The sequence below is a fragment of the Myotis brandtii genome, unplaced genomic scaffold, assembly GCF_000412655.1.
Source record: "Myotis brandtii unplaced genomic scaffold, ASM41265v1 scaffold581, whole genome shotgun sequence".
In the NCBI taxonomy this organism is placed as follows: domain Eukaryota; kingdom Metazoa; phylum Chordata; class Mammalia; order Chiroptera; family Vespertilionidae; genus Myotis; species Myotis brandtii.
The window spans coordinates 928,484-947,695 of NW_005370182.1; the positions used below are offsets into that span (position 1 = coordinate 928,484).

Sequence of the window (19,212 nt, forward strand, 5' to 3'; positions counted from 1 at the left end):
TTCAGTATAATGGTTCAACCCAAAATCCATCGAAAGGAAGTCATTTGCTGCCATGATTAGGAGTGATTATTTCCTCTTTACGTTGATAACACCTAATCCTTAATCCTCCTTGTGAGATTTGCTTTAGCATCTAAAAATAATGGACATTTCTGAAAATGTGCTCTGGCACCTGGTAACTGTTCCATCTTAAGCAACTTATTTTAGTTTTGGGGTATTCTCTTGATTAGTAAAATGGGGACGCCACCACATATTTCACAGGGCTGTAACGGGGAAGAATGAAGTGATCTGTGTAAGACACTCACCAAGTGCCTGGTAAACAGCCGGAGCTCTGTGGTGAGGCCAGCTCTTGGCTTGGTGGAGACTTCCTCTCAGAAACCTTTCTTGGCACTCCCTACCCCTCCTGACCACACTTAGTCAAGTTTTCTTCCCCCCCCTTTTTTTATGTGTGACCTTTATTGCACCATTTAGAACACAGCACGGTGATTGGTTGTTTCATTTCTCCCTGACTAGATTGTAAACCTTCAGAAATTGGGAAGTTTAGGGAGTTTCTTTTTCAGGGAGTGATTCAGGGTGTGGCTTGAACCCAAATTTCTTGAGTTTGAATCCAACTCTACTGTGCCTACTGCGTGGTCCTGAGCAATTTACTTAATCTCTCTGTGCCTTGTTTTCTCATTTGAGGAATGGATGTGATCCCAGGACTGACATAGAGGGTGAGGATTAAATGAAATAGCTCTGATAAAGTTGTGGATACACACCTGGCACGTAGCCAACACTCCATAAATGTTAGTTATTTCAAGGACAGTTTTGAAGCCGCCACAGTGCCTGCCTGAGACAGGTGTCCTAAAGGAGCTGGTGTGTGAAATGACTGAACAGAGGAACCAAAGGGAGAACATGGATCACTGCCTGGATGGGTCAGTATATCACAGAGAATGTAATTTGAGATGGTCTTCATAAAAAATAAAATTTCAGAAGTTACACATAAAAACATTCTTTTTTAAAAATATATTTTTTTATTGCTTTCAGAGAGGAAAGGAGAGGGAGAGAGAGACAAAAACATCCACGATGAGAGAGAATCATGGATCAGCTGCCTCCTGCAAGCCCCACACTGGGTTTGAGCCCACAACCCGGGCATGTGCCCTTGACCGGAATCAAACTGGGACCTTTCAGTTTGCAGGCCGACGCTCTATCCACTGAGCCAAACTGACTAGGGCCACATAAAAACATTCTTATTAAAAAGTTCAAATAATGTAGAATTATATCAAGTAAGAACAAGAAATCCCCATTCATACTCTTTCTTTATTTTTTTAAAATATATTTTTATTGCTTTTAGAGAGGAAGGGAGAGGGAGAGAGAGATAGAAACATCAATAATGAGAGAGAATCATTAATTGGCTGCCTCCTGCATGCCCCACACTGGGGATGGAGCCCGAAATCTGGGCATGTCCCCTGACAGGGAATGGAACCATGACCTCCTGTCTGGGCATGCCCCTGACAGGGAATGGAACCATGACCTCCTGGTTCATAGGTTGATGTTTAACCACTGAGCAACACCGGCTGGGCAGTTCTCTTTCTCCTCCCCAGTTTCTCACCACTCTATACATACCAATGTTAAGTTTGATGTATAGCTTTCCAACCTTTGTTATTTTCTGCGTTTATAGTTTACTCTTCGTGTTTCAGGTGTGTGCCCTCATGCCCATAGACTGAAAACCAAAATCTACTACCCATTCACCCAAAATGTCAGAGATTAATTAAGCAATTAGAATTAGGAATTAATTCTAAGTTAAGTTAGAAACTTACTACTAACTACTCATTTTAAAAGTAACTACTTTATGCCTGAAGCACATCTTTCATTTTCTTTTTAAGATGACTCGTATGCAGAGAAAGGAGACTGCCCTTGTTTGGAGATAATGGAAAGAGTGCCTGTTCAAAGATTCTCTCCCACTGCTCTGTCCTGTGCAATGTTCTCATTAGAGCTGACTTTCTCCGAGGTAAGGTATTACTGCCAGAAAGCCCTTGTGAAGCTGCAGTAAGCAGAGTTCCTGGACAAGGCAGCTTATGGGAAGGGAGGATCCCGGGAAGCTCTGTTCATGTCCGAGTCTGGCCTTTGTCCTGTCCTGCTCAAGGCATCAGAGACTCAGCTCTGATCCAGAGCTTTAACTCTCTTGGATCCTGCTCCTTGGTTTTGCCATGCTCTGGTTCTTCAGGAAGAGTTCCTGTTGATAGACTGCTTTCATATTTTGAAAAACCAGTAGGAGGAGCTCTTAGATGAGCCGAAGCGATAGCTGTTCTTTGATAATACTGTTTTTTATTTCTAAAGCACTGTGCACAGACTTAGAGGCATTTTAATGTGGTAAGTTTTTTAAAAATCTCTTTAAAAAGTAAATAGAAAGGGGCATGTGAATTTTTTATCAAATCATTAATCTAAAAACAAAGCCTTGAATGTTGCCTCATATTTTCTAATAATGTATTACTAACATTTTCTTCTTATTATACTTCTCTTTTGATTTTAAATTAATGGTTTGAACATTATTATAGCTGTTTCAGATTTGAAGACTTATTTCAGGCTTCGAGTAACATCTTTTGGGAAAACAGGATTGTATATTCATAGATGTTGCTGGTTTCCTAATTAAATCTTATATTTTTTAAATCCTCATCCAAAGGTTTATATATAATACTAGAGGCCTGGTGCCTGAAATTCGTGCATGGAGTGGGGGTCCCTCAGCCCAGCCTGCACCCTCTCCTATCCGGGACCCCTCGGGGGATGTCCGACTGCCTCTCACAATCTGGGACCGCTGGCTCCTAACCGCTCACCTGCCTGCTTGCCTGATCGCCCCTAACCCCTCTGCCTGACTGCCTGATTGCCCCTAACCACCTCTGCCTGCTTCCCTGATCGCCCCTAACTGCTCCCCTGCTGGCCTGATCTCCCCTAACCACCTCTGCCTTGCCCCATACCCGGGACCTAGGATTCCCTCCACCAGCCAGTTGCAGGCACCCAGGACCCAGGCCAGCTTCACCCAGGCCGGCCGCAGCTGCAGGGGACTGTGGGAAAGTGGCTTCACCCTGGACACAGCTGCAGGTGCCCAGGACCATGGGGCGGGCAGCTTGTCCCTCTCCCGGGCTGCAGCCGCAGCCACAGCTGCTGGCACCTGGGACCGCAGGGAGGGTGGCTTGTCCCTCTCCCAGGCCGTAGCCCGAGACACTGGCACCCGGGACTGCAGGGGTGCAGCTTGTCCCTCTCCCGGGCTGCAGCCTGGCTGGTCCCCATTTCTCTCTCATAAGCTCATTTGTGCCTGGCCGGTCCCCATTCTTCTCTTGTGAGCTCATTTGTGCCTGGTTGGTCTCTATTCCTCTCTCTCGAGCTCATTTGTGTCCGGCTGGTCCCCATTCCTCTCTCCCCAGTGTTGAGTGTCTGAGCTGTTACGGCGTGATGGAGTGAGGGCGTGATGACCATTTGCATATTAGCTCTTTATTATACAGGATATATAATATATATCTTCCCCCCCATTATTTTTAGAGAGAGTAGAAGGGAGGAAGGGGGAAGAGAGATAGATAGATGATAGATAGATAGATAGATAGATAGATAGATAGATAGATAGAGAGAAACATTGATCTGAGAGAGATATGGGGAATGAACTGGCAACCCAGGTATGTTCCCTCAACCTGGAAGTGAACCTGTGACCCTTCAGTGCGCAGACTAATGCTCTAACAACTGAGCAACACCAGCCATGACACTAATGAAATATTTTAGTTTTTACAATATTTTACTACTTTTATTTGCCTAAATATTTACATTATCATTAAATCAAGGGTTAGTGCTTAAATGTCATTGTATTTAGGACAATGCATTTTATACTGCTAATTCAAGGACCCCCCTCTACTTGATTATAATAAATTGTGAAGCCTCATTTGTTGAAATCTAGGTAGATGCTACTGTTAGGGTGCTCTCTCTTCTTCTTTTTATTTTATTTTAAGATTTTTAATTGCTTTTTATTTTTATTTATTTATATTTTTATTTTTGAAAATCAAATATTTATATTGAGTCAAGCATGTGCGTTGGCCCTTTAAGAGAGTGCCTGAATTTCCAGCCATCTCTCCCTGGCAGACATCGCCCCACTGCTTTTCACAGCCAGATATTATGTGGGCACCCTCCTCAGTTTTGGTGCTCTCTGCTGGGGGGCCCAGCTTGGGAATTAGTTCCCAGACTTCTCAGTGGCAACCCCCCACAGCTGAGATATCTCTCTGGGGCTTCAGTTGCTGTCAACAGGTGCCCGGCCAGCCCTTTCACACTTCTGCCCCTCCTACCAGTCTCTATGCGGTCTCCACTTTCGGGCCTCGGGTGTCAGGGTTTTCTCCTGAGAGTTTGCCATTGATTATTCAGGCAGTTTTTCTGTATTTTAGTTGTAATACCAGTTTGTTCCTGGGAACATGTCCATGCAGCATCCACTTACTCTGCCACCATTTTTAATCTCCTGGATTCTCTCTCTTCTGTGCCCAGTCCTTTATGTGGAAGTTAGCAGCTATTAAAATCCACCCCTATCTTTTCAAATGATTATAATGTTTTGATGAAGTAAAAAAGCATTTCTCACAAAAAGGTATAATCAGAAAAGTTCAGTTATGTACCAATGATTGTGAAGAACTGGCACCACACTAAGAACTGGTGATATATGAGGTCACAGTTATCTTAGCTCGGTTCCCCTCCTAAAGCAGAGCCTGACAAGGGCTTGCTGGCAGGGAATTTTATTTTGGGAAATAAACAGGAGAGGAAACTGGAAATAGTGAAATAGGGAAGGAAACGAAGTGTTACTGAGCTGGCTGACCACAGTGGGAAACAAGGGTTTAGTGCCACTGGGAACCCCTGAGAAGCTGTGTAGGACACCCCTCAGAATTGCCCACTTGAGATATGGAGGTGGGCAATACACAATCACTTGAACAAGGATTGTCCTTGGAGGTGTTAACTTCCTCCACTTCCAAATTTGTGTAAGAATCCGAATGTCTGAGTGACTCTTGGTGTCCCCCTAGCAGAGGCAGAGAACCCCAACAGAAAGCAAGAGATACTGGTGCAGCTGTCCGTTTTCATCTGCTGGTTGCCATGGCCAAGGCTGGACTAAAAAAGTGGGCCAAGAGGATGTGAGATAAGGCAGAAGAGGAGTCTGATAACACAGCCATATGCTCATGGACCTTACTGTCTAGTGGTAGACTCAGACAATAGGCTATTACAAACAATACAATGTGAGACAATAAGACTCACTGTGTTGGGCTACAGATAACAGAAACTCAACAGTTGTAACAAGAAGTCCCAAGGAAGGCACTTCAGGGCTGGTATTAATGCTCAAGGAAGTCATGCAGTACCGGGCTCTGGGATCTATCCAACTTCCTGCTCTTCCATCCTTAGTGTCTGGCTTTCATCCCCATAGATTGTTCTAATTCTGGATGCTTTGACTATGTTCTAGGAAGGAAGACAGGGAAAGGGTAAATAGCAAGGTCATGTGCCAGTAAGTCCATCTGTGTTTATTAGAGTTTTATAGCTTTCTTCAAGCCAGACCCAATAGAATTCTACTGACCTATCATTGACCAAAGTGGGTCAGATGATCATTCTTGGCTCAAGGGAGTCTGGAAAGATGAATACTTTTAACTGGACACATTGTACTGTGAACAGAGTTATTCTGTTAGTAATAAAGAGGGGAGAAAGGATACTGAGTAGGCAACTTATAGTTTCTGCCTTAGAAGTTCAGAGTGCTGTGGGAGTATGAAGGAAGGAACCAAGGTCTGGACTAGGGTGGAGGAAGGTTAGTTAAAGAAAGCTCTCGAAGATGACTTTTGACTAGGTCTTGAAAGATGAGCTAGCCAAGTAAAGAATATGTGAGCTTGTGTATGATGTCAAGGGGCAGGAAGGGGATGAGTGGGAGGACAATCTAGACATTATGTAGAAGAACATGGAAATATCAAAAAATTATAGCATTTAAGAAAAATTTCAGAGATATACCATGTCTAGAGAATTGAATGCAAATGGGTAGTGATGAGGTATAACTCTGACAAGTCTAGAACCTGACTGAACTAAAAAGGGCCTTATAGGCCATAATGAGAAATTTGGATTTTATCTGGATGATTATGAAAAGTTGTTGAAGTATTTTAACAGGCAGGTGATGGGCTAAAACCTGTAATCCAAGGAAAAAGTGGTATGGAACTGACTTTATAAGGATAGAGATAAGGGGACAGATTTAAAAATTTTGTAGACAGAATTGATGGGACTAGGTGGACAACAATGTGATGTGATTTCTCTAACACAGCAACATAGGAGGAGAGAAGATTTTGAGGGGAAGATGATGAAGGGATGTGCTGAGGTGGAGGCTCCTATGGGACAGGCAAGAGGTGATGTCCAGTAGGTAGTAAGAATGTTGGAACTGGAACCTTTGCAAGAGATGAGCTGAAATTGTAGATTGGAGGTCATTGGCATTGAGGTGGCAACAGAAGCCTGGAGCAGGGCCTTCAAATGGAGAGGGTTTAGGAAAGAAGAGCATGGGAGACAGTACCAGAGGGTGCACCAACACTTAGAAGATGGATAGAAGATAAGCCATAAAAGAGACAGAGAAGGAGGGGGAAGAGATACAAGTACCTCCAGGAGAAAGTGATGTAGTGAGAGCCAGGGAGGCGGGAGAGTCAGCATATGGTGTAGTGGCCAATAACACGAGCTTCAGAGTCACAGAGCCCTCATTCCAGACTGTCTTCTACTCATTATTAATTGTATGATCCATTTCAAATGTACTTAGCTTCTCTATGCTTCAGTCTGCTTCCTCATTTTTAAAAAATATATTTTATTGATTTTTTTACAGAGAGAAAGGGAGAGGGACAGAGAGCCAGAAACATTGATGAGAGAGAAACATCGATCAGCTGCCTCCTGCACACCCCCCACTGGGGATGTGCCCGCAACCAAGGTACATGCCCTTGACCGGAATCGAACCCAGGACCCTTCAGTCCGCAGGCCGACGCTCAATCCACTGAGCCAAACCGGTCAGGGCTGCTTCCTCATTTTAAAAATGAGGTTCATAATACACTTACCTCAGCATTGTCTTGAGCATTAAATGAGATGGTGTATAAAAACTGCTCAGGACTGCGCCTGGCTCAGAGAAAGTTCTTAAAGAATGGTAGCTTTCATATTAATATGATATTAGAAGTGTCTCTTTAAGAGTGTCAGGAGATTCAGATAGATCAGAAGAATGATGTAAAAGGGTTGGAAAACACCCATTGGACTATGATTCAAGGAGGTCATTGGGAGCCTTGATGAGCTTCAATGGCATGGTGGAGGCAGAAGCCAGAATGGGGGGGCGGTGGGGGAGAACTTGAGGGGGTAAATGGATTGTGAAGAGGTAGACGATGATGGGTTTATCAGGGTGTATTATACAGGGGTGGATAAAAGTAGGTTTACAATTGTGAGTCCATGAAAGAGTTTAATAATTAATTATTGTATTACTTATTTGTATTTTAACTATAAACCTACTTTTGCTCACCCCTGCATTTTTCTGGATGTTTAAAAATTTCATAATAAAAAAATTAAAAGGGGCTTGAATAAAGGCCATTTATTGTAAAATTATTTTACTTTTCCTCCAAAATATTTAACACATGATAGACACAGCAGAAGCCCTTGGTGAGGAGGAGGGCTCAGGCTTTGCCTGGTGGGAGAAGCTGGCAATAGCCCAAGTAGGATGATTTCCAGAGTTATGATGTTGCCAAGGGGAAACTCAATTGTTTGTATTTATCAATCAAGCTCAGAGTATGCATGTATCGATCCCCACACCAGTGTGTACTTTGGAGTCAGACCAGTATATTCAAATTCTGACTCCGCCACTTGCAAACTGAAATCTTGGATGACTAACCACTTTGTGCCTCAGTTTTATAAATTTATAAAATAAGAATAATAGCCCCTATCTCCTATGGTTGTTATAAAGAATATATGAACAAATACATATAGGGTGCTTAGAACAGTGTTGGAGACTAAGTGCTCAAAATATATTTATTTTAAATACAATTCTATTGTTCTATCTAATCTAACATTTTTACACTTAAAAAATCTTATATTGAGTGATTTTTTTTCCCCTTGAGGAAATTCCGAAGTGGTGTTATCTTTCTTTGTATTATTCTTTTCAGGACTGTGGCAAGTATAACTATGATGTTTCTCATGATGAGGTGATATAACCACTTAATTGAGACATCTCACACCATGTTAGTCAGGATAGGATATATTATGCTGCAGTAACATATTAGCCCCCAAGTCTCAGTGGCCTAATCCGTAAAGCTTTCTTTCCTATTCAAGCTGCACATCCAGTTTGAGTGGGCAGGTAGTGGGGCATGGCGTGTGGGGTAGGCTAGTGGTGAGCTCTGCCCCACAGAGTCATCAGGGACCAGCCTGACAGCAGTTCCACTGTCCTGAATGTCTCTGTCCCAACAGGGCATGAGACAGACTGGAGGGGGGTTGGAGAATTGTACCCTGCTTCAGCGTACAAATGAAACAAGTTACTTCTCCCATATTATTGGCCAGAACTTAGTCATAGGGGGCCTTCTAACTGTAAGAGGGCTGGGACATGTCATCTTCTGAATGTCCATTAAGAAAAATAAATCTGTATATGGATGAAGATGGGCAGTATCTATCAAAGCACATGGATATTTAGGCTGCTAGGGTGGCTGCTTATAGGTGGAGGGGGCAATCTGAGGGATCATGGGGTTCACTCTAAGAAACCACAGAGAAGCCACTGAAACTTCTGGGTACTAGTAAATTGTACCAGGATATATCTGGCCTTTAAATAATGAGAGGCAAACTAGAGTTAAAACATAATTGCACAATCTACGGAAGCCCAAAGCCTCAAACAGATGGTTGAGAATGGGCTGAACATTAAAAACAGACTTACTAGAGCATGTGGTAGAAGAAAATCAGGAGCACCCGTCCTCACTCATGGACCCCGGGAAGAGTTCTGAGCTCAAAGACCAGGGCACGGAGGCATCATTTTTTTTTGGTTAGTAACTTGTCCTTTACTTTAACATTTGGCTTCAGTTGGCAAACAATAACTCTAAGCAGTAATAAATTAATTGCAGTCAGCTGTCCAGCAGTTCAGGTTTTCAGATTTAAATGTAGGCAAATGCTAATTTATTCATTTATGCCCGTCTAACTGCTAAGACATGGTAATATACCCTTTCTTGTAAATAGAAAATAGCAACCAAAGTGCCCTTGGCCAAGAAGTAGCTCCTCCCCTCCCCAAGAGGTAACTTTAAAGTAGGACCTAAATTAGTTTTTAATATTTACACAAAAAGCTGATTTTCATTTTTTTAAAAATATATTTTTATTGATTTCAGAGAGGAAGGGAGAGGGAGAGAGAGATAGAAACATCAATGATGAGAGAGAATCATTGATCGGCTGCCTTCTGCACGCCCCCTCCTGGGGACCAAAACTGCAACCTGGCATGTGCCCTTGACCAGAATCGAACCTGGGACCCTCTAGTCCGCAGGCTGACGCTCTATCCACTGAACAAAACTGGCTAGGGCAAAAAAAGCTTTTTCTTTTCAAAACAATTTTTAAAAAATTTAAAATAACCTTGGTTGCAGGCTCCTCCCCAGCCCAGTGTGTGCAGGAGGCAACCAATCTACGTGTCTCTCTCACACTGATGTTTCTGTCTTTCCACTCTTCCACTCTTTAAAAAATCAATGGAAAAATATCCTTGGGTGAGGATTAAAAAAAAAGTTAAAAATATTAAAACATGAACATGGAATACATGAAGTCTTATCAGGGTGGATTGTGACAGTAGAAAACATTTGAATAACTTCATTATATAACTGAGCCAAGAATTCTTGTGGTGTGGAATCTTCAGAGGATTTGCCTCAATATTCTCCATACTTTGTTGACATAAATCCTTTCTTTTTGCTATTAGAGAAAAATGGCAAAGTCAGCATGTCCTGCCCAGTAGGAAGCCCTACCAGAGGGATGGTTTGGGGCTTCCTAGAAGATATTTTACCTGGCCAAACTCCTCAGTGAGCCAGTAGATGATGACAACACATTCATCCATTTTTTCCTTTTAAATTGCCTAGAGCATGAGAAGCTAGGGGTCTCAAGAGAGGGTGTCAAGGTGGTTCATAGGCCATTTACTGCTGAAGTGACTATAAAGCCCTTTTCTTTCTTTCTTCCCCTTTAAACATGTGAATTTGGAAACAGCCTATTCTAGATGAAAATCTGAAGCTGATCCCATGGAAAAAAGGAGCTGTCACCCCCAGCTGACTGCATTTTATGTTTTTTTTTTTAATTCTCACCTGAGGGCATGTTTTTTTATTTTTTTATTTTAAATTCTTTATTGTTTAAAGTATTACATAAGTCTCCTTTTCCCCCCATTGACCTCTCTCTGGCTGCCTCCACCCCCAGCACATGCCCTCAACCCCTGCCCCCATCGGTGTCCATTGGTTATGCTCATATGCATGCATACAAGTCCTTTGGTTGATCTCTTACCCCCTCACCCCTCACCTTCCCTCATGGTTGGACAGTCTGTTCGATGCTTCTCTGTCTCTGGTTCTATTTTTGTTCATCAGTTTATGTTGTTCATTATATTCCACAAATGAGTGAGATCATGTGCTATTTATCTTTCTCTGACTGGCTTATTTCGCTTAGCATAATGCTCTCCAGTTCCATCCATGCTGTTGCAAATGTTAAGAATTCCTTCTTTTTTACAGCAGCATAGTATTCCATTGTGTAGATGTACCACCGTTTTCTAATTCACTCATCTGCTGATGGGCACCTAGGCTGTTTCTAAATCTTAGCTATTGTAAATTGTGCTGCTATGAACATAGGGGTGCATATATCCTTTCTGATTGGTGCTTCTGTTTCTGAAGACATATCATACCAATATTTTTATTGATTTTTTTTAGAGAGAGAGAGAGAGAGAAAGAGAGAGAGAGAGAGAGAGAGAGAGAGAAACATTGGTGTGAGAGAGAAACATTGATTGGTTGCCTCCTGTATGCGCCCTGACTGGGGATCAAACCTGTAACCTAGGTATGTGCCCTGACCAGGAATTAAACCACAACCTTGAGGCTTAATATGTTTGAATTGTCTATTTCAATATTCCGTGGACCTGAAAGTGTAACCTCAACAACTGCTTGGGCTGCAGACATCTGCGCTGGTGAGGTAAACCTTGGGTGGAAGCAGGTGAGCTATTGGGCATGCAGGAGAGAGGATTAAGATTCTGATCTGATGGGCAGGAATGACCCCAGTGGCGAGGAAAGTTTGAAGTGGGGATTAATTTTACAGGTGGCCAGTTCATTAGTGGAGTATTTCTCGTTCTAAGAACTTTTGCTTCCATTGTAACAGATTTAGAATGAATGCTCTGAAAATGAGGACTCCAGTAGGGCATGAGATGTCTGCTTATATTCGTTCCAAAGCAGTTCATCTGGTCATTCCAAACGTATACTCCACCCATGCAGATGGTGGGGAAGGAGGAGGGTGTTTCTGAGCAATAATCCACGCTTGCATTGAAGACCACGGATAAGGTACATGGAAGATGCCCTTCACCCTCTCTGCAGAGGAGAAGGTGAGTGCAAGCAGGTCCCGGGGGAGAGGCACAGGGATGGAGAAAGCCTTCCTCCAGTGTGGCTGGTGGCTCGGCGGCTCTGTTGAGTTGGGTCTCCATGCTACCCTTTGCAGTCATGAATAGCACGTGGGAGACCAAAAAATTTTAGTCCATGTTATATCTATATCTATATCTATATCTATATCTATATCTATATCTATATCTATATCTATATCTATATCTATATCTATATCTATATCTATATCTATATCTATATCTATATCTATATCTATATCTATATCTATATCTATATCTATATCTATATCTATATCTATATCTATATCTATATCTATATCTATATCTATATCTATATCTATATCTATATCTATATCTATATCTATATCTATATCTATATCTATATCTATATCTATATATCTATCTATATCTATGTGAAGATTATATTTATGTAAATAAATACCATGTATTGAGCCCCTGCTATGTGTCAGGCCTTGTGCTAAGTGATTTTCATGCTTATTTCAGATCTTGACAAACTTTTTCTAAGGGACAAATAGTAAATATTTTAGGCTTTGCTCTGCTGTTGTAGTGGGAAAGCAGCCGTAGACAGTACAAGTGTGAATTGTTGAAGCTGAGTTCCAATATCACTTTATTTATAGACTTTGAAATTTGAATTTTACATAACTTTCACATGTCTTGAAATATTATTCTTTTGATTGTAAAAACTATTAAAAATGTAAATGCCATTCTTATGTTGTGGGCTGCAAAAACATAGGGGTGGGCTAGATTTGGCTTGTGGTCCATAGTTTGCTGATCCCTGCTTTATCTCATTAAATCTGCACAATATATCTCACGAGGTAGTTATAGTATCTCATGTTACAGATGAATATTGCAGAGGTTTAGTATTTCTGCTAATTTTGACAATCAGATAACATCCCACCAAGAAGTTAGTGTGATTTCTTTTTTCTTTTGACTAATGACATGTTCATGATGTGTAATAGAACAGTTTCCATTGTTTTCTGACTATATTTTAAATATCACCACTACAGAAGGAAACCTTTAGCTTATTTTTCATGATTTCAAGCACATTGTTGATGCTTAAATTCTTTGATTATGACATATAACAAACACTTTGTTTTAGGCTTCTCTTCCATTTAATTGTGTTATTTGGGCTAATGCTAAAATGTGCTGATGTCTCCTGAATATACTTTGAGGAGAGAAGAGAGCGGTTCTGAGTGATTGCAGAGAAAATCAGAGTGGGATGAAAACTTAGTCCCTTAACAGCAGTTAATCGAGAAATGGCTAAATGTAGATTATTAATGCATGTGCATGTGCACACATACAGCTCGCTCTCTCTCTCTCTCTCTCTCTCTCTCTCTCTCTCTCCTCCCGGAGAAAGAATTCCCTTCCTGAACTTGACAAACCCAGAAAAGATATAAAAGGAGGTTTTCTCTATTTTACATTCTCAGTGTGGTGTATTACTGATGCCTCAGTGAGTTTAAATAAAACAACTGGACTCATAAGAATTCACACATATTTCCAGCATATTACATTTTACACGATAATAAAATTCCTTTATAATATGGATTTTTTGGTTAAATGGATTTAGATAGAATACGAGCCAAATAATGTTCCTTGAAACACAGTCTCTGCATACAGTAAAGATCTGATCCATCATAGAGATTAGGTTTAGCTCCCAGAATTCTCCTATATTTAAAAAACTTGAAACTTTTAATTTAAATGAACTGCAATTAAAGATTTCAGAACGTGCCCCAACTGGTTTGGCTCAGTGGATAGAGCGTTGGCCTGCGGACTGAAGGGTCCCGGATTCGATTCCAGTCAAGGGCATGTACCTTGGTTGTGGGCACATCCCCAGTAGGGGGTGTGCAGGAGGCAGCTGATCGATGTTTCTCTCTCATCGATGTTTCTAACTCTCTAACCCTCTCCCTTTCTCTCTGTAAAAAATCAATAAAATATATTTAAAAAAAATTTCAGAATGCATCCATTGCATATGACTAAGGCATTTAAACCAAAAGGGCTACAATGCAGGGACAGGAGAATTTCGTGTGCTAATGAACAACATATCCACTGCTTGTATGTTTGAAAAATCTAAATTGTCCAGCATGGCTGTGTCTAATTGTACATCACAATATCAGTAGGTAATTGTGCTTTCTATGAGAAAAATTTGTTCCAAAGTCAAAATGTCATCTTGCTGTCAAATAATCCCACAGATTACTAGAAACAGAGCTAGAGAAATTGTGTTAAGACAGAAGATGTGATGTGAATCCTGCTCATTTCCCAAGACATGACTTCCATTGTAATGATCTACCTCTCACAGAAGCTTCCTTCTGCGGTCTCCGGCTCTCCTGCTGCCACACGCACAACTCATTAACATTCGGTCAATGCAGCACCATTTGTGCAGTTAACCTCTGAGCAAAGTGAGGTCATTACTTCATTATGATGAATTCTCTAATAACACAACTTGCATCAAGAATGAATATTTCTCTTTTCCTCATTTATGGTTAAATGAGTAGTTAGTCTAACACCTGGGTTCCATTATATTCTTGTTCTTCTGATCTTGTGTTGAGAATTCAATGGACTTAGAGGAAATTTCAGAACCCTCTTGCTAAGGAAGAGTTACATTTATCTTTGGCTACATCCACATCTACTTTAAATAGTAGAAAAACAACAACAACCCTGTGGAACCCCGGGAACTGGTCCGGAAGGAGTCTCTTGCCTGTCAGGGCATCCCAGGGGAGGAAGAGCCTCTCACATGCAGAGGAGGACCCTCAGGATCTCTGCGATGAGGACAGATGTGGCCATAACGAGTTTATCTGTGAGACCAGATTCTTCCTCAAGAAGCTGAAGCCGAGCCGAAGGAAGAACTTCAATATCTGTCTAGAGCCGGCGATCCTGATGAAGTGTGGAGACCACTGGGTCCGCCCGAGGCATGGCCCTTTGTGAGGAGGAGCAGGTGGAGCCCTTTTGTGACACAGGAACGCGGCAAGATCCTGGTGTGCCTTGTGTACAGCACACAGCAGGGAGGCCTCGTCGTGGGCATCCTACATTGCAGCACCTGGCCCCATGGACGCCAATGGCTACTCAGATCCATTCGTCAAGCTCTGGCTGAAACCAGACATGGGAAAGAAGGCCAAACACGAGACTCAAATTAAGAAGAAAACGTTGAATCCTGATTTTAACGGGGAGTTCTTCTATGACAGCGGTTCTCAACCTGTGGGTCGCGACCCCTTTGGCGGTTGAACGACCCTTTCACAGGGGTCGCCTAAGACCATCCTGCATATCAGATATTTACATTATGATTCATAACAGTAGCAACATTACAGTTATGAAGTAGCAACGAAAATAATTTTATGGTTGGGTCACAACATGAGGAACTGTATTTAAAGGGCCAGAAGGTTGAGAACCACTGTTCTATGACATCAATCATAGTGACTTGGCGAAGAAGTAGCTGGACATCTTGGCCTGGGACTATGACACTGGCAAGTCCAATGATTACATTGGAGGCTGCCAGCTGGGGATCTTGGCCAAGGGAGAGCATTTAAAGCACAGGTATGAGAGTCTGAAAAACAAGGACAAGATTGAGTGCTGGCACCAGCTACAGAATGAGAACCATGTGTCCGGACATTAGAGTGGTGCCCAGGTCCCCAGCTCCATGCCTGTCCCCTGCCCAGGTCTCCCTCCAGCCTGCCCCAGTGGCCAGTTGCACTCTGGTCTTTTGCCACCCTCCCTGAGCCTGCCTTTGGGGTCTCCCCCTCTCCTTGGGCACTTCTTCCCTTCATAATGCTGCTGCTGCAATGCAGACTCTGAAGCAGCCCCTCTCTGGGCCCTCCAGGATGGAGCAGTCAGGATAGGAACTGGGAGATTTTTACAGGGAGGTTGTTCAGTTAACAACCATCCAGTTTAGGTAAGTATGAACATTCTTCATCATTTAGAACTCTCTTGGCCTTTTGTAGACTCTCTTGGCCTCAAACCAATGCACACATACACAACTCGAGTTTCCTGTGTCATGTCTGCTATCCCTCAGTTGTCAGCAGACCAGGACAGGGCTGTGGGGCCTTGTATTGGGGCAGACAGAGCATCCAGGCTCCCACTGCCTCTGCACACATACACCCCAATTGCCAGGAAAACAGACCACCGTGTGTAAGCTCCCTGGTGACTAGGAACACCCCCCGGCCCCGCAAATACACAAAGAGACTTGGTAACCCCCTCTTTCAGGATGTCACCTATTTGCTTCCTAGTAAAAAAATGACACCCCTTCTCTACCCTCTCCACCTCTGTCTCTGCCCTGTCCACCACATGAAACTCTTCGTATATACCCACACCTCTCTCCTCTTCTACTCTCTCCCTCTCTAATAGGGTTAAATAGCAAGAGCAAGAACTATCCTAACACAGCCTCACCCCCTCACCTCCTCTCACCATCCTGATCAGCAAACCCTGAGAAACTGGCAAAACCTGGAGTTTCACTTTGATCCTTGCTTCTTCAAACCACCCACTTCTCTTGTTGGCACAACCAGGTGGCCTCGGGCTGAGGGGCCGGCTGCTGCCACTGCCCCAGGTGCAGGGCAGCATCCCAAAGGCTGTATAGGTGTCCACAGAGTGGCTTTCTCAGCCCTTGGCCTCCCCAGGTGGTTGCAGAAAGTATTTAGAAACCAGAGCTCTGGGTTGAGGGGGGCCTCTTCACAGCCCCAGCATTAGGTTTCTCCTTCCTTTGCTCTTAGTTAAATGAACCTACCACCCCTGTTCCTGATACTTGACTCTGCTTCTTTGACTTTCTCGTGCTCTGTGTCCCACTCAGAATCGCCTCGAACCTCTGTCTCTGTCTGTCTCTATGTCTCTCTATCTCTAGCACCCTCTTCACCAAGTGTGTAGGAAGAATACACCATCATCATGGATCTAAAACTTTAGTGACAGATCCTGATGCCAAAGGCTTTTATTCCATCATGAATCATCCAGTCTTTTTCCTAAAAAAATTTTTTTTAACAGGGGAAAAAGACAGTAAGGATAAACATAAATTTGAGGTTGGGTTTGGGCAATAATCTTCAGTGCCCTGTGAAAATCACTCACTCTATCAAATACCCCACCACTATCTGTAAAAGTCATCATATGGACTCTTTCTCCAAACACACACCTTTAACCTCCCCTAAAAAATAAAAAGTGGAAAAAATATTTGGCATCAGGTCTGGTCTAAATATGAAAAACTTTGGTGATATGAAAAAAACCAAAGGAACATACAATCTAGTAATTCCATCGTGGTTTTTGGAAATTGAGATTAAACTAGGTGAAAGTTCTAGCAACTTGTTCATTGGGATGAGAGACTTGCATCAGTTCATCCTGGTATTTCTAACTGAAGTGTGCAGATCTCCAATTTGAGCTCTATTTTCACAGTCCTGTAGTGTAGCATCTCAGACCCTTCAGTAAACTGTTGTCAACAGCTGCAATCTATGTAAAGAAGTGGTTCATTTTCTTATAAGTAGTTATTTGAACATTTAAAGTTGAGAATAGAATTGTTATAGAAAGACACTTTTAAGAGGAAAGGGAATTTCACTTTTAAAAACCATCTTTCATTATAAAGAATAATGGAATAAAAGGGAGGGGCAGTAAGGGGGAGAGGCAATGTTTATGAGACTCTCTATTAACATTTGGTGTCTGTGCCAATTACTATTTTTCCCCTAACAACTCTGGATTATTGTTTAGAAATTCTATGGTACTTAGTGGAACACTTTACGAAGTTTTATTTCATGCTTCCATGGCTGTCTTTGGCATGAAAGTTTGAATTAATTTGTCATGCTTATAATTTTTTACCAGGGGCAGTTGAATAAAATCCATAACTTTTGTCAGAATTTGATACCAGGTCTGCCTGACAGAGAGCTGATGCTATTTCCATCATGATATACCTTATGGGGCCATTAATTCATAATACAGCCAAGTAGAGGAAGACAACAATTGTGTGCTTATCTCAGAAAGAAAAAAACAAAGCAAATACTAAGAGGCAAGAATTTAAAGTGAATAAAAATCAGTTGAACTTATAATTAATACTAGAGGCCTGGTGCACGAAATTCGTGCGGCAGGTACGGTCCCTAGGCCTGGCCTGCGATCAGGGCCATCTTCCCTGGCTGCCCCTAGCCGGCCCTGTCCCCCGCCACCACCCACCCCTGGTTCCCCTTTTGCCATCGGGTGATCGGTACCTGACAGCTGGGGGAAGGGACCAAGAGGTCAGCTGTTCCTGCCTGCTCGCTGGCCCCGCTCCCACTGCAGGTTGCCCTCTGTGTGTGGGGCGACTGGTGGGGCAGAGGCCTTGGCCTGGCGCTGCCTGCGTCCCCTGCCACCCACCCATGGCTCCCCATTCGCTGTTAGGCGATCGGAGCCTGCCGGCTGGTGATCAGTGCACCTCATAGTGACTGGTGCAGTGGTCTTTCTGGTTGTTCTGCCATTAGGGTCAATTTGCATATTACCCTTTTATTATATAGGATAGAACATTATGTACTGAGACCTACACAGGGAATTCTTTAACCAGAGGACCCTTCAGTGCCCTAAATAAATGTTCAGGTGTTTTCTAAATGTAGATATTCAGAATGGATAGACTTTTTCAGAACCCGGAACTTCACATTTAGGTGTGATTTTGGATTTTTAGGTGTGGAAGGGTACCTTGTATTAGAAAGTAGCAACACTTAGAAATGTATTAATATTGCAGTTCATTAACAGTTTATGTGGCAAATATTGCATCCAAATAAGAAAAGCTGGTGTGACAGTTATCAATTTATTGCCTCTCAACTTTAAATCTACTCATCATTGTCTGCTCTATGAAAATGGAGTAGGGCCCTTGAAATATTCCTTTTTGCCAGTTGGCATGATGTTAAGCTTTGTCACTAGAGGGCGCTGGACAGATACTGGAGGGGAAAGGTGTTGAAAATGGTCACCTAGAGGACATGACCGTGGGTTGACCTGCAAGTTGGACCTGGTCAATTGGAGGCTCCTCCGCTATCCTTGGAAAGTACATTCTGCCTACCATTCCCACAGTGGTAGCCATTTTCCATGATGCTAGGATATGGAAAGACATTTGGGTTGGTTCGCAAGAATCTGAGGTAAGAGTCTCATGCTCCACAGAGGGAAGGCAGGGCAGGATGGGTGGGAAGAGATCAACCAATGAACTTGTATGCATATATGCATAACCCATGGACACAGACAATGGGGTGGTGAGGGCCTGGGAGAGGGGGTGATGGGAGCAGTCTGGAGAGGATAATGGGAGAAAAAGGAGGACCTATGCAATAGTTCCAACAATAATGATAAAAAACAAGAATCTGAGGTAGTCCTCACTGTCTTCTGTGTCCCAGCTCATAAGGTGCTGACACCCCCCTGGCAATTAGGTAGCTCATGCTCTGGCTTGGGTACCAGCCCTAGCAACTGACCCTTCAGTAGATACAGCAGTTGGGTGAATAGAAAGAACTGTTACCATAGTGCCCAGGTGGGATGGCATATTGCCAATGATGCCAGATTGCTTTGAAATACAATGACTTGGTTATGCAGTAAGAGTATGTCCTGTGTGTTCTAAACAACACCCAAGGCAACTGCCCAAGTTATCTGGGGCCATTCAACAGAGTCCCCAACTGATGAAGGACTGGCAAATTGGTTTTGGCTCCCTC

At 42.8% G+C, this 19,212-nt stretch overlaps 1 long non-coding RNA gene across 1 annotated transcript; it reads left to right on the forward strand.

Annotated features, from left to right (window-relative positions):
• Positions 1–682: 682 nt before the first annotated feature.
• On the forward strand, positions 683–11,552 carry LOC106728273. The gene is made up of 3 exons (XR_001364551.1): positions 683–911; positions 1,863–1,987; positions 11,338–11,552. It is a non-coding gene; the product is annotated as an uncharacterized LOC106728273 (long non-coding RNA).
• The last annotated feature ends 7,660 nt before the right edge of the window (positions 11,553–19,212 follow it).